Genomic DNA, 14,654 nt, shown 5'->3' with positions numbered 1-14,654 from the left:
CCTCCCTCTCTCCCATTTCCTTTATCTGGTATTGACAGATAATAGACCGTGAGCCCACTGTTGGGTAGGGACTGTCCCTATATGTTGCCAATTTGTACTTCCCAAGCGCTTAGTACAGTGCTCTGCACATAGTAAGCGCTCAATAAATACTATTGATGATGACAGAGACCAGCCTAGAAAAGGGACACCCCCTCTATAATCTGGTCCCCAAATGGGCACTCCTAGTCGGCAGTATTTTGGCACCTTGTGAAGATTAGACATATAAGACCAAAGTGTGGGTTCCCCCATTTTTTATTCCCCGCTCGGAAGGATTAAAAAAAAAAAGTCAACTCGATTTCATTTGCGCGGCTATCTTGAAAATCCTAGAAGATACGGGAATTCATTAAATGTGTACTAAGCACTCAATAAATACCACTGATGTACATCTGTATTTGAGGCGGTGTATTTTTGACACTTTTAGCTTTTCTTTAGGCCTCTGTAATGAACGGATCTGGCCGAAAACCGTACTGTGCTTCTGGAGCTCGGTAAAACCGAGGCGACGTTTGCAGGTGAAGACTTTCTGGAAAACGAGGTTTAACAGAGTCGAAAGGGGCGTTTCCATCGAAAATGACCCGTGCCGCCTGGCAAAATGTTGACCGGCGTCTTAAATCCAGTCCTCCTGGTTGGGTGCTGCTCTTTCTAAACTGTCAGCACTTTTTTTGTTTGTTTGTTTCATTAAAGATTCAGAGTCACTGCTGAGTCCTCTGGCTTGGAGATGGCTCCCAGATGGTGCCTAGGGAGGAGAAGAGGGAAGATAAGGTTGGAGAGGCAGGGCTGCTGAGCCCGAAGCCATTGGGGAGAGTGTGGAGGGAGTGACTACAGGAATAAATAGATGCCGCTGAATCGAGAGGGGACAGATTGGAAATCTTTCCTGCCTTACCGTGTCCCGCTGCTAAATATTTTAATGATGCCTTTTGACCAAGTCGGTAAAATTCGGCTCAGCACCAACTGTGTTGTACTCTCCCACATACTCTGCGCACAGTAAGCAGTCAGTGGCTATGATGGGAATGAGAAATGGTGACTGTCTAAGCAATCCTTTAGAGATTTCAGAAGGAAAGCTCCCCTGTAGAGGTAAGAGTTGAAATTGAAGGTGGTAATATAAAGAGTAAGCCTGGTGTGGGCAGGGATCGTCTCTTTACTACTGAATCGTACTTTCCAAGCGCTTAGTACAGTGCTCTGCACGCAGTAAGCGCTCAAGAAATCCGATTGAATGAATAAATGAATAACCTGTGGATTGAAGGTGACACCACACATTCATTCAATCGTATTTATCGAGTGCTAAATCGAAGGCGGTAATATAAAGAGTAAGCCTGGTGTGGGCAGGGATTGTTTCTCTTTACTGCCGAATTGTACTTTCCAAGCGCTTAGTACAGTGCTCTGCACGCAGTAAGCCCTCAAGAAATCCGATTGAATGAATAAATGAATAACCTGTGGATTGAAGGTGACACCACACGTTCATTCAATCGTATTTATCGAGTGCTAAATCGAAGGCGGTAATATAAAGAGTAAGCCTGGTGTGGGCAGGGATTGTTTCTCTTTACTGCCGAATTGTACTTTCCAAGTGCTTAGTACAGTGCTCTGCACGCAGTAAGCGCTCAAGAAATCCGATTGAATGAATAAATGAATAACCTGTGGATTGAAGGTGACACCACACATTCATTCAATCGTATTTATCGAGTGCTAAATCGAAGGTGGTAATATAAAGAGTAAGCCTGGTGTGGGCAGGGATTGTTTCTCTTTACTGCCGAATTGTACTTTCCAAGTGGTTAGTACAGTGCTCTGCACACAGTAAGCGCTCAAGAAATCTGATTGAATGAATAAATGAATAACCTGTGGATTGAAGGTGACACCACACATTCATTCAATCGTATTTATCGAGTGCTGACTGTGTGCAGAGCACCGTACTAAACGCTTATTCATTCAATCGTATTTATTGAGCGTTTACTGTGTGCAGAGCTTACGTTTTCAAATGGAAAGGGAACCTTAGAGATCAAATTAAGCCAGAGCATTCTGAATTATTTAATGTGCCAAGTCTTGAGTTTGAATAAAATGACAAGGTTAAAGTTTTCCGTAGTTAATTGTTCAGGGACACTGCATTCACTAAAGCCTGTGTACTTTTCTGTTTTTATCATGTGCCTTATGTATCCTGCAGGGGTATCTCTTTCTCCTTGCTTCTCGCTTTTTTCCTTTCGCCATCTCTTTTTTTTTCCCCTCCCCTGCCAGCCTCTTCCCTCCTGTACTTTTTCTGTCTCCCTTCTGCTCAACTGTGTAAGGGTTTGAAAAAACAGTTGGTGGGGAGTGAATATTTAAAGAAAACCCTTTATTCAGTGGGCTATTGGCACTTTGGTGGATGCGCTGAGCCATGGCACATCTTAAGGGTATCACTAATGTTGCTAAGTAAAAGGGACAAATGGATCTTGTTTGGCAAGTGGAAGAAAATGAGAAATTTTTCCTACTGCCCTAGTGTAACCAAAAAAGCCTGCTCTTGGCAGTCATCAGGCCCCAGTATCATTAACTTTTACATCTGCATCGGATTTCTTGCTGATTCCCATTTACTTTCCAAATAATCTGTGTTCCTGCGGCGTACACCCGAATTACTCAGTTGTACTGCCCTCCTGTCAAATTTTCCTCGGGGAGCTCGATACACCAATTTCCAAATCAATACCGGTGTGGAGAAATGTCTCCCCTGTTCAAAAAATTATATTCCCAGGAAATAGTTTCTGACTGGGACGCAAATGACTTTAAAAAAGAGATCGCTGATAATCGTATAAATTAGAAGGCTGATAACGTTTAGTTTTTGCGTATTAGGTGAAACCTGGACTTTTAAAAGAAAATATTAAGTGTATACGATGTGCCAGGCACTGTACTAAGTGCTGGGGTAGATACAAACTAATCAGATTGGGCACAGCTCACGTCCCACATGGGGCTCACGGTCTTAATCCCCATTTTACAGATGAGGTAACTGAGGCTCAGAGAAGTGAAGTGACTTGCCCCAGCCGACACATGGCGGAGCTGGGACCTTTGAGTTGCGCCGAGCAATCGTTATTGGTTTAAACAGTCGTTTTCTACCCTGCCCCTCTTTTAAAAAAGCACGTGATGGTCCATTTTATGATTTGTTAAATATTGAATTCCAAGTCATTTCTCAGAAAAGACCAGAGAGATAAATTGGGTTCTGCTTTGTGCAGGAACCAATTAGAAATTACTGGAGCAGATGGAATTGGTACTAAGGGAGGGATGAGTAGATGAAATTGGTGGTTTTAAATGTGATAAATGGCTCTTCTTGCCAATGTGCTGATCGGATCCGAATTGCTGCAAATAGTGTTTGCTGCGAACACTCATAGTGTTCAATCATCTTAAAATATTCCCGACCCTTAGGGAATGTAGGTTTAGACTTTTGGTCCCTTTCTCCTGAAACAGGTCATGAGAAAAGACAGAAATCCAAGTATATTTATTTTTGTTCCAGGTTATTGACTCGTGGCTCCCTTCCCTTTATCGAAGAATTGGGTGGAATCAATCAATGGCATTTATTGAGTGCTTATTGTGTGCAGAGCACTGTACTAAGTGCTTGGGAGAATACAACATAACACCGTCGGTAGAGTTGAGAAGCAGCATGGCTGTTACCTTCATCTTCTTGTGAGAAAATGAGATGTGATCGACAAAGTTTCGATGTAAGACGGTGTTCAGAAACCAGCTGCACGTCTGTGGACTGGTTGCAATTAGAAAAAAAGGCCAGTGTATGGTGGGCATGCCTATGTTCCTGAGAAATAGGTTCCCCAGGGGGGTTATTTTGGGTATATTCTCTAACAGTTTGACATAATTTTTGTGTGTTCCTCTCCCTCTGTACATGGACCCCTCAGCTTCTTGGTTGCACATCTGGGTCACTCCACTGCTCCACATTTGCTTTGATCTTTATGCCGTGTAAGTATTTTCTTGCCAAGGTGACTTCTGGCATCAGTTTCCCCCCGTTCATTCATTCAGTTGTATTTATTGAGCGCTTACTGTGTGCAGAGCACTGTACTAAGCGTTTGGGAAGTACAAGTTGGCAACATATAGAGACGGTCCCGATCCAATAGCGGGTTCAAGAGCCCAGGGCTCCGAGTTTGTGCTTTTGTGACTTGGGCAGGGGAGGATGGGGAGGGGTCACCACGCGCCGTGCTGCTTCAGGTTAAATCACCCAGTGGTGACCCTCAGAGAGCAAAGTAATTGAAGCCAACTTGAGAGTCGTGACCTCTGCTCCTTCCTTCCTTATTACCACTTCTTTTCCCCCATCTCCCTCTTTTCTCCCCACAGTCCTGGCTCCAATAGAAAGGGGAAAATGAAGCATTTACCAGGGTTCACAGTGTTTTTGTCATTCCCCGCTCCCCCAACCCAACACCTTCGCTTCCGTGGACCGGGCTAAGTCTCCATAACTCCAGGTTCTCAGAGGCTCGGCCGTGTGTTCATGGACCGACCGAATGCACCCTCTCTTGGATCTAGTGGTCTGCATTCAACCTTGCACTGCCTTGACTAATAGTGTAAATAGATGGTCGAGCGGCCTTAACTGCGTTTCTCTCCAAATAAAGATGGATCGCTTGTTTGCAGGGATCAAGCAAATGCATTCTGACCAAGTGTTGACCGGAGAAGGTGGACTTCTGGACTTGGGAATTGCTCTTTGTCGTGGTAGCCCCCGCAGTTGACACAGTCCCTTGCTCTGATCTTGGATGGAGAGAAATCTCCCTGCTGTTCCAGCAGTTGGTTAGAATGTAGAGCGGCTGCCTGGCACGTGATTCCAAGGGACTGGGCAATATTTAGGATGGTGGCACTTTTGAGCAATGTACATTAATACTGCTGCTCTCCTTTCCCCCCAACTTCCTTCTCCACTGTCCCGTTCTTCCTCACTCCCCACCCTTCTTCTCATCTTTTCCCCCATCTCCCTCCTTTCTCCCCACAGTCCTGACTCCGATTCATTCACTCAATCGTATTTATTGAGCGCTTACTTAGTAGGTGAAAGTGTTTCATGCAGCCCCTGGCCTTTCCTTATCATCTGTTACCAACTGGGCCAATTGAAATTAGACTTCCCTTGTTAACTGATCGTGACTCAGATAGCCATTGTATCTTGTATCTATTGTAGATATATTATATCTTGTATCAGATAGCTATTGTATCTTGTATCTGCTAGTACAAGAGCCACTATTCATTCATTCATTGTCGTATTTATTGAGCGCTTACTGTGTGCAGAGCACTGGACTAAGCGCTTGGGAAGTACAAGTTGGCAACACAATGAGACGGTCCCTACCCAACAGCGGGCTCACAGTCTAGAAGGGGGAGACAGACAACAAAACAAAACATATTAACAACATAAAATAAAAAGAATAAATATGTACAAGTGAAATAGAGTAATAAATAAGTACAAACATATGGAGAGTGAAGCACTACCCAGGGTTCACAGTGTTTGCGTTATTTCCCCACTTAGCTGGGCCTCCAGATAGCTGATGGCGGAAGGGTTCTGCCGTTTCAACCACCCCTCAAATCCCCTTCATCCTCTTCCACGGGACCGTTACAATATGGGCTGTCTCGATGCCTCTCTTCAACCCTTGAGGAAAGGGGCGGGAGAGCCAGTAACAGGGCTACGAGGTGATGGGTGACTATTTCTCTTGTTTCTTACTCCCTGAGAGAATGGCAAGATTACCATTCTGTTGGCATGGCATCACTGCTCCAGATCCCACAGGCTGGGGTGGGGCTGCTGGTTTTCTTGCCCCTTGCCCCCTCCTATCTCACCTCACTGATTTCCTCCTACAACTGGCCCGTGCACTTTGCTCCTCAAACTCATTTATTCAATCGTATTTATTGAGCGCTTACTGTGTGCAGAGCACTGTACTAAGCGCTTGGGAAGTACAAGTTGGCAACATAGAGAGACGGTCCCTACCCAACAGCGGGCTCGCAAATGCCAACCTACTCACCACGTCTCGATCTCGTCCATTCATTCATTCAATCGGATGTATTGAGCACTTACTGCGTGCTGAGCTCTAAGAGCTTGGGAGAGTACCTTACAACAGTCTCCCCCTTTTAGACTGTGAGCCCACTGTTGGGTAGGGACTGTCTCTATAGGTTGCCAACTTGTACTTCCCAAGCGCTTAGTACAGTGCACTGCACACAGTAAGCGCTCAATAAATACGATTGATTGATTACAACAATAAACAGTCATATTCCCTGCCCAAAATGAGTTTACAGTCTAGAGGACTGTCTACAGTCTATCTCTCCATCAACCTCTCACTCACGTCCTGCCTCTGGCCTGGAACTCCTGCCCTCTTCATATCTGACAGCTGCTTCCCACCTTCAAAGCCGTATTAAAAGCATATCTCCTCCAATCAATCAATCAATCATATTGAGTGCTTACTGTGTGCAGAGCACTGTACTAAGCGCTTGGGAAGTACAAGTTGGCAACATATAGAGACGGTCCCTACCCAACAGTGGGCTCACAGTCTAGAAAAGAGGCCTTCCCCGACTACAGCCTCCTTTCCTCTTCTCCCACTCCCTTCTGCTTCACCCTTGTACTTGGATTTGCAGCCATTATCCCCCCCACCGACAGCACTTATGTACATATCTGTAATTCATTCATATTAATGTCTGTCTTCCCATATTGACTGTAAGTTCCTTGTGAGCAAGGAATAAATGCCCTCCCTCCTTAAATCCGACAATTACTCTCCCCACCTTCAAAGCTTTATTTATATATATGTATATATGTTTGTACATATTTTTTACTCTATTTATTTATTTATTTTATTTGTACATATCTATTCTATTTATTTTATTTTGTTAGTATGTTTGGTTTTGTTCTCTGTCTCCCCCTTTTAGACTGTGAGCCCACTGTTGGGTAGGGACTGTCTCTATATGTTGCCAATTTGTACTTCCCAAGCGCTTAGTACAGTGCTCTGCACATAGTAAGCGCTCAATAAATATGATTGATGATGATGATGATTGAAGACACATCTCCTCCAAGAGGCCTTCCCTGGCTAAGCCTTTCTTTCCTCTTCTCCCAGTCCCTCCTCCATCACCCTGACTTGCTCCCTTTATTCATCCTCCCTCCCAGGCCCACAGCATGTATGTACATATCTGTAATTTATTTGAATTAATGTCTTCCTCTCTAGACTGTAAGTTTGTTGTAGGCAGGGAATAATAATAATAATAATAATGGCATTTATTAAGCACTTACTATGTACAAAGCACTGTTTTAAGCGCTGGGGAGGTTACAAGGTGGTCAGGTTGTCCCACGGGGGGCTCACAGTCTTAATCCCCATTTTACAGATGAGGGAACTGAGGCACAGAAAAGTTAAGTGACTTGCCCAAAGTCACACAGCTGGCAACTGGCGGAGCTGGGGTTTGAACTCATGACCTCTGACTCCAAAGCCCGGGCTCTTTCCACTGAACCACGCTGCTTCTCTGAATGTGGATTGTGTATGTTTATTGTAAAATTGTCCTTTTGCAAGTGCTTGGTACAGTGCTCTGCACACAGTATGCGCTCAAATACAATTGAATGAATGAATAATAATTATGGTATTTGTTAAGCACTTACTATATAATAATAATGGCATTTATTAAGCGCTTACTATGTGCAAAGCACTGTTCTAAGCGCTGGGGAGGTTACAAGGTGATCAGGTTGTCCCACAGGGGGCTCACAGTCTTAATTCTCATTTGACAGATGCGGTAACTGAGACCCAGAGAAGTTAAGTGACTTGCCCAAAGTCACACAGCTGACAAACTGTATGCTCAACACCATTCTAAGCACTGGGATAGATGCAAGGTTGTCCCATGTGGGGCTCTCAGGCTTAATCCCGATTTTACAGATGAGGTAACAGAGGCACAGAGAAGTGAAGTGACTTGCCTATGGTCACACAGCTGGCAAGTGGCCGACTCAGAATTAGAACCCACGTCCTCTGTCTCCCAATCCCGTGCTCTTACCACCTGGCCATGCTGCCCCCATTAATTCCGTGAATGAATGGAACGAGTTTGCCAACTCTGTTATATTGTATTCTCCCAAGGGCTTCATATAGTGCTCCGCACACAGTAAATACTCAATAAGTACGACTGATTGATTACACCCCGCTCCCCAATCCTTTTATCCATTTTCCCACTTGATCGCACGAGCAGAAAAAGGACGGGTCAAACAGAGCCTTTTAAAACCTTCTAATTCAGCCTGACAAATGGAATTTTACAGATTGTCTCCAGGTAAAGTCTCAGGCATTCCACCCTCCGGGCTCCCTCAGATGTCTTGGGTTCAACAACACTCTCCGTCCCTCCAACCTGCTGGTCTGTGCATTCCCCAATTTTAAACTGGCCTTTTTTTTTTAATCACCAATGGGGAGTTGTCAGTGTGTTGCAGTGAGGCTTCCTTCTGTGCTGGCGGCAGGGGCCACTTGCTTGAGGTGGTCAATTGGAATGGGTTTATTGGCGGCTTACTGGGTGGAAATTGTCGCTCTGCCCTCGAGGGCTTTTTAGAGGGCCCAGAAACCAGTCTGGGAGGAGTCCAGACAGCTGCGGGCCATCAGGGATCGAAGCCCTAATAATCCCCAGGTTTGAACAAAGGACAGGGAGGATTGTCAGGGAGAAGTTTTACAAACCTTCAAGAAAAAGCCTGCAGAGGGCAGTTTAGAAATCGGCAGAGAAATCGCTCTTTGGAAAATCTGGGGGAATAGGAGGGGGCCGAATGCTCGCTGTCTCCACGTTCGTAAAAGTCCGAGCGAGCACGAAAGCTAAATGAATTCAGTCATCTTCAGGATGCTAAGGAAAGCCCTTTCTAATCCGGTCTCCGGTGGGAAAAGAACAAGCAAGTACCCAGATAAGCAAAGCAATAATTCCAGAAAGGTAGCCCCGCTCCCTTGCTGTTAGAAGCGAAGGCGAAACCCAGAAGAAGTTGGGAATGAGGGAAAGAGTAATGCTCCTGCCTATCTCTTTATTTTTTCTATTCCCTCTTGGGGAGGTGGTCTAGGCTTGGGGAAACCAGGAAGAGCAGCACATGCCAAATGGCCCCCACTGGGCAATTTTGGATTCTAGCCAATTCCAGAGAGCAGGAGGATGGTGTATTCAGAAGCCACCAGATCTCTGGGATTATTTCCAACCTCTGCTGCCTGGAGCTAATGAGCCAGGCTTCTTCCTGTCCCGAGAAATGGCCCCTCCCCTTGACTACAGAGTCCCCTGGGCCTCAAGCCTTTCTCTCTTTCTCTCTCTCTTCCTCCCCAGTTAGAAATGAATCTCCATTTCTTTCAATCACATTTACTGAGCACTCACTGTGCGCAGAGCACCGTACTAAGCGCATTTCTGTCCTCTACCTCCTTTCCTGAGTCAAAATAGGTTCCTTCTCTTTCCAAAATCTCCCCCTCCCTCGCCACTTCAGAAACCCCAAGAGTCACCTGAAAGGGGACCGCTCTGCAAGCAGTGGAACTGTGATCAATTAAAGCAGTTGCCCACTGCTTCTATTTTCGCCAAAAGTCCTAGCAAATCTCACTCTCTGTGGTGAGTTGCATTGACTGTGATTCAGCCTACTTAAACTTCTCTGTGCCTCAGTTACCTCATCTGTAAAATGGGATTAAGACTCTGAGCCCCACGTGGGGCCACCTGATCACCTTATATCTACCCCAGTGCTTAGAACGGTGGTTGGCACATAGTAAGCACTTAATAAATACCGTAATTATTATTTTGTTAGGGTGTTCTTGCTGCTTTGTACAAGTGCTTAGTGCAGTGCTCTGCACACAGAATGTGCTCAAATACCATTGATTGATTAGTACAGTGGAAGTCATGGTGGTGGCACTAGAATCGCTTGAAAATCTCATGTCCATCCCTCAACAGGTTCGGGAGCAGTGAGAACTACGCAACTGGTTGACGATCACTGAATTAGGAGATGAGGTGGGTGATGCTTCCTTTTTCTTTTTAATGGTATTTGCCAAATGTTTACTATATGTCAGGCAGTGTACTAAGTGCTGGGATAAATTCACTCATTCATTCATTCAACCATATTGATTGAGCGCTTACTGTGTGCAGAGCACTGTACTAAGTGCTTGGGAAGTACAAGTTGGCAACATATAGAGATGGTCCCTACCCAACAGTGGGCTCACAGTCTAGAAGGGGGAGACAGACAACAAAACAATCAATCAATCAATCAATCGTATTTATTGAGCGCTGACTGTGTGCAGAGCACTGTACTAAGCGCTTGGGAAGTCCAAGTCGGCAACACATAGAGACAGTCCCTATGCAACAGCGGGCTCACAGTCTAGAAGACAAAATAAAACGTATTAACAAAATAAAATCAATAGAATAAATATGTACAAGTAAAATAAATAGAGTAATAAATATGTACAAACATATATACATATATGCAGGTATAAATATACAGATATATGCAGGTATAAATATTCTATTTGTAAATATCCTAAACACCACGCTTCAGAAAGTACAAAATTAGGACCTGTGTTGTGTTCCTTCCACCTGCTGTTTGTGTAATCCTGTTGGAATGACTTAATCCAACGTTTAAAGTGATTTGCTCTACCCAGGTGTGCTTCTTAATGAGTTTGTCTCCATTGCTCTTACGTATATTGTTTCATTTTGATATAGATACAAGTTAATGAGGTAGGATACAGCCCAAGTTCCACATGGAGCACTGTCTTTATCCTCATTTTATAGATGAGGTAACTGAGGCCCAGAGAAGTGAAGTGACCTGCCCAAGGTCACACAGCAAAGTGGTGGCAGAGCGAGGATTAGAACCCAGGTCCTTTGACTGCCAGGCCCTTGCTCTTTCCACTAGACCTTACTGCTTCACGTGGTGGTCTGTGATGGGAAATTTGTGAGAAAGTGGTGGTAGGTCAGATATCAAAGAGGTGAGTAGTTAATAATGATGATGGTATTTGTTAAACGCTTACTATGTGCCAGGCACTGTTCTAAGCGCTGGGGTAGATACACGGTAATCAGGTTGTCCCACGTGGGGCTCACAGTCTTCATCCCCATTTTACAGATGAGGGAACTGAGGCCCAGAGAAGTGAAGTGACCTGCCCAAAGTCACCCAGCTGACAAGTCTTCCCAGACTGAGCCCTCGCTTTTCCTCTGCTCCTCCTCCCCATCACCCAGACTCCCTCCCTCTGCCCTTCCCCTCCACCCCCCACCCCACAGCACAGGTGTGTATATATGTATATATTTAGTATTCTAGTTATTTTATTAATTATAATAATAATAATGATGGCATTTGTTAAGTGCTTACTATGTGCAAAGCACTGTTCTAAGCACTGGGGGGGATACAAGGTGATCAGGTTGTTCCACGTGGGGCTCACAGTCATCACCCCCATTTTACAGATGAGGTAACTGAGGCCCAGAGAAGTTAAGTGAATTGCCCAAGGTCACACAGCAGACACGTGGTGGAGCTGGGATTCGAACCCATGACCTCTGACTCCAAAGCCCGCGCTCTTTCCACTGAGACATGCTGCTTCTCAGTTATGTGTACCTATAATGTGTCTCCCCATTCTAGACTGTGAGCCCGCTGTAGGGTAGGGACCATCTCTATATGTTGCCAACTTGTACTTCCCAAGCGCTTAGTACAGTGCTCTGCACACAGTAAGCGCTCAATAAATTCATTCATTCATTCATTCATTCATTCAATCATATTTATTGAGCGCTTACTGTGTGCAGAGCACTGTACTGAGCGCTTGGGAAGTACAAGTTGGCAACGTATAAAGACGGTCCCTACCCAACAGCAGGCTCACAGTCTAGAAGGGGGAGACAGAGAACAAAACAAAACATATTAACAAAATAAAATAAGTAGAATAAATATGTACAAGTAAAATAATTAATAAATAGAGTAATAAATCCGTACAAACATATATACATATATACAGGTGCTGTGGGGAAGGGAAGGAAGTAAGGCCGGGAGGATGGAGAGGGGGAGGAGCGGGAGAGGAAGGAATATGATAAATACGATTGAATGAATGAATATATATCTATAATTCTATTTATTTCTATTGATGGTATTGACGCCCGTCTACTTGATTTGTTGTGTGTCTCCCCCTTCTAGACTGTGAGCCCGTTGTTGGATAGGGATTATCTCTCTCTGTTGCTGAATTGTACTTTCCAAGCGCTTAGTACAGTGCTCTGCACACAGTAAGCGCTCAATAAATTCATTCATTCATTCAATCATATTTATTGAGTGCTTACGGTGTGCAGAGCACTGTACTGAGCGCTTGGGATGTACAAGTTGGCAACATAGAGAGACGGTCCCTACCCAACAGTGGGCTCACGGTCTAGAAGGGGGAGACAGAGAACAAAACAAAACATATTAATAAAATAAAATAAATAGAATAGATAGCTACAAGTAAAATAAATAAATAAATAGAGTAATAAATACGTACAAACATATATACATATATACAGGTGCCGTGGGGAAGGGAAGGAGGTAAGGCCGGGAGTATGGAGAAGGGCAGGAGGGGGAGAGGAAGGAACATATATACATATATACAGGTGCTGTGGGGAAGGGAAGGAGGTAAGGCCGGGGGGATGGGGAGGGGGAGAAAGGAATACGATAAATACGATTGAATGAATGAATGAATATATATATCTATAATTCTATTTATTTCTATTGATGGTATTGACACCCGTCTACTTGATTTGTTGTGTGTCTCCCCCTTCTAGACTGTGAGCCCGTTGTTGGGTAGGGATTATCTCTCTCTGTTGCTGAATTGTACTTTCCAAGCGTTTAGTCCAGTGCTCTGCACACAGTAAGCGCTCAATAAATGCGATTGAATGAATGAATGAAAGCGGCGGAGCCGGGATTAGAACTCACGACCCCTGACTCCAAAGCCCTGGCTGTTTCCACTAAGCCATGAGTTCCTGTCAGGAGAGAAGGGATGAACGAGAGGCTGGTGGCAAGACAGATGAGACTGAGGCCCAGTAAGTGGGTTGGTGTTAAGGAGCAAATTGTGTGGGGTGGATTGTAGTGTGAGAGGAGTGAAGAAGAGACGCTGAGAAGCAGTGTGGCTCAGTGGAAAGAGCCCGGGCTTTGGAGTCAGAGGTCATGGGTTCAAATCCCGTCTCCGCCAACTGTCAGCTGTGTGACTTTTGGCAAGTCACTTCACTTCTCTGGACCTCAGTTACCTCATCTGTAAAATGGGGACTAAGACTGTGAGCCCCCCGTGGGTCAACCTGATCACCTTGTAACCTCCCCAGCGCTTAGAACAGTGCTTTGCACATAGTAAGCGCTTAATAAATGCCATTATTATTATTATTATTATTAAGATGGGGAGGAGGAGAGAGTTGATTTATATGTGCCTTAAAGCCGTTTCTGTGGTGAGGATGAAGGGGGTGAGGAGGAGGAAAAAATTGGATGCTCACCCTGTCTGGAGAAGCCTATTATTCTGTACTTTTATTTATCCCTTTGCTCTTCCCCAATCCCAGCCCCAAGACAATAATGTAGAGAATCAGCGTGGCTCAGTGGAAAGAGCCCGGGCTTTGGAGTCAGAGGTCACGGGTTCAAATCCCGGCTCCGCCGCTTGTCAGCTGTGTGACTTCAGGCAAGTCCCTTAACTTCTCTGGGCCTCCGTTACCTCATTTGTAAAATGGGGATTAAAATTGTGAGCCCCACGTGGGACAGCCTGATCACCTTGTATCCCCCCCCCCCCCCAGTGCTTAGAACAGTGGTTTACACATAGAAAGCGCTTAGCAAATGCCATTATTATTATTATTATATCTGTTATTTTATTTATTTGTATTGATGTCCATTTCCCTCCCTCCCACCCCCACCACTCAAGACTGAGTTCCTTGTGGGCAGGGAATGTCACTGTTTATTGACGTCTTCCCAAGAGCTTAATACAGTGCTCTGCATACAGTAATCGCTCGATAAATATGATCGAATGAAGGAAGGAATCCAGATGCAACCGTGCTTTGCAGGTCCAGAGAGGCAGTAACCCCTAGGAGGGAGTCCAGAGAGGAGGATAAGAAGTATGAAGGGAGTGTGGGGCTTGATTCATGAAGAAAGATGAAAGGAGCCAGGCACAGAGCACTTGACACAGTGCCAACTTGGGTGGGAGGATGGATAAGTGTCTAAGTGTTGCAGAAATCTGGGGGCAGACTGTTTATTTGTTTGCTTTTGGTATTTGTTAAACGCTTACTATGTGCAGAGCACTGTTCTAAGCACTGGGGAGGACACAAGGTGATCAGCTTGTCCCACGTGGGGCTCACAATCTTAATCCCCATTTGACAGATGAGGGAACGGAGGCCCAGAGAAGTGAAGTGACTTGCCCAAAGTCACACAGCTGACAAGCGGCGGGGCCGGGATTTGAACCCATGACCTCTGACTCCAAAGCCGGGGCTTGCCCAAGTCCTGCCCTGAATTAGGTCCTGCCCTCACCTGGCCTCCTCTAACTGCCTCACTGGGCGTCCCAGGGCAGGCCGTCCCATCTCCGGGCCTTAGTCTGGCAGATGGAGCCGCAATCATCATCATCATCATCAATCGTATTTATTGAGCGCTTACTATACGCAGAGCACTGTACTAAGAGCTTGGGAAGTACAAATTGGCAACATTGGCAAATTGGCAATCCTCTCTGGGGCATTAGTGTCCCGGGGCACTGAGCCCTAGGGGTCAAAGGGTCAGGAGAGCTAAATGC

Source organism: Tachyglossus aculeatus, chromosome 3 (genome assembly GCF_015852505.1).
Source record: "Tachyglossus aculeatus isolate mTacAcu1 chromosome 3, mTacAcu1.pri, whole genome shotgun sequence".
Lineage (NCBI taxonomy): Eukaryota > Metazoa > Chordata > Mammalia > Monotremata > Tachyglossidae > Tachyglossus > Tachyglossus aculeatus.
This window is presented reverse-complemented; position numbering follows the sequence as displayed.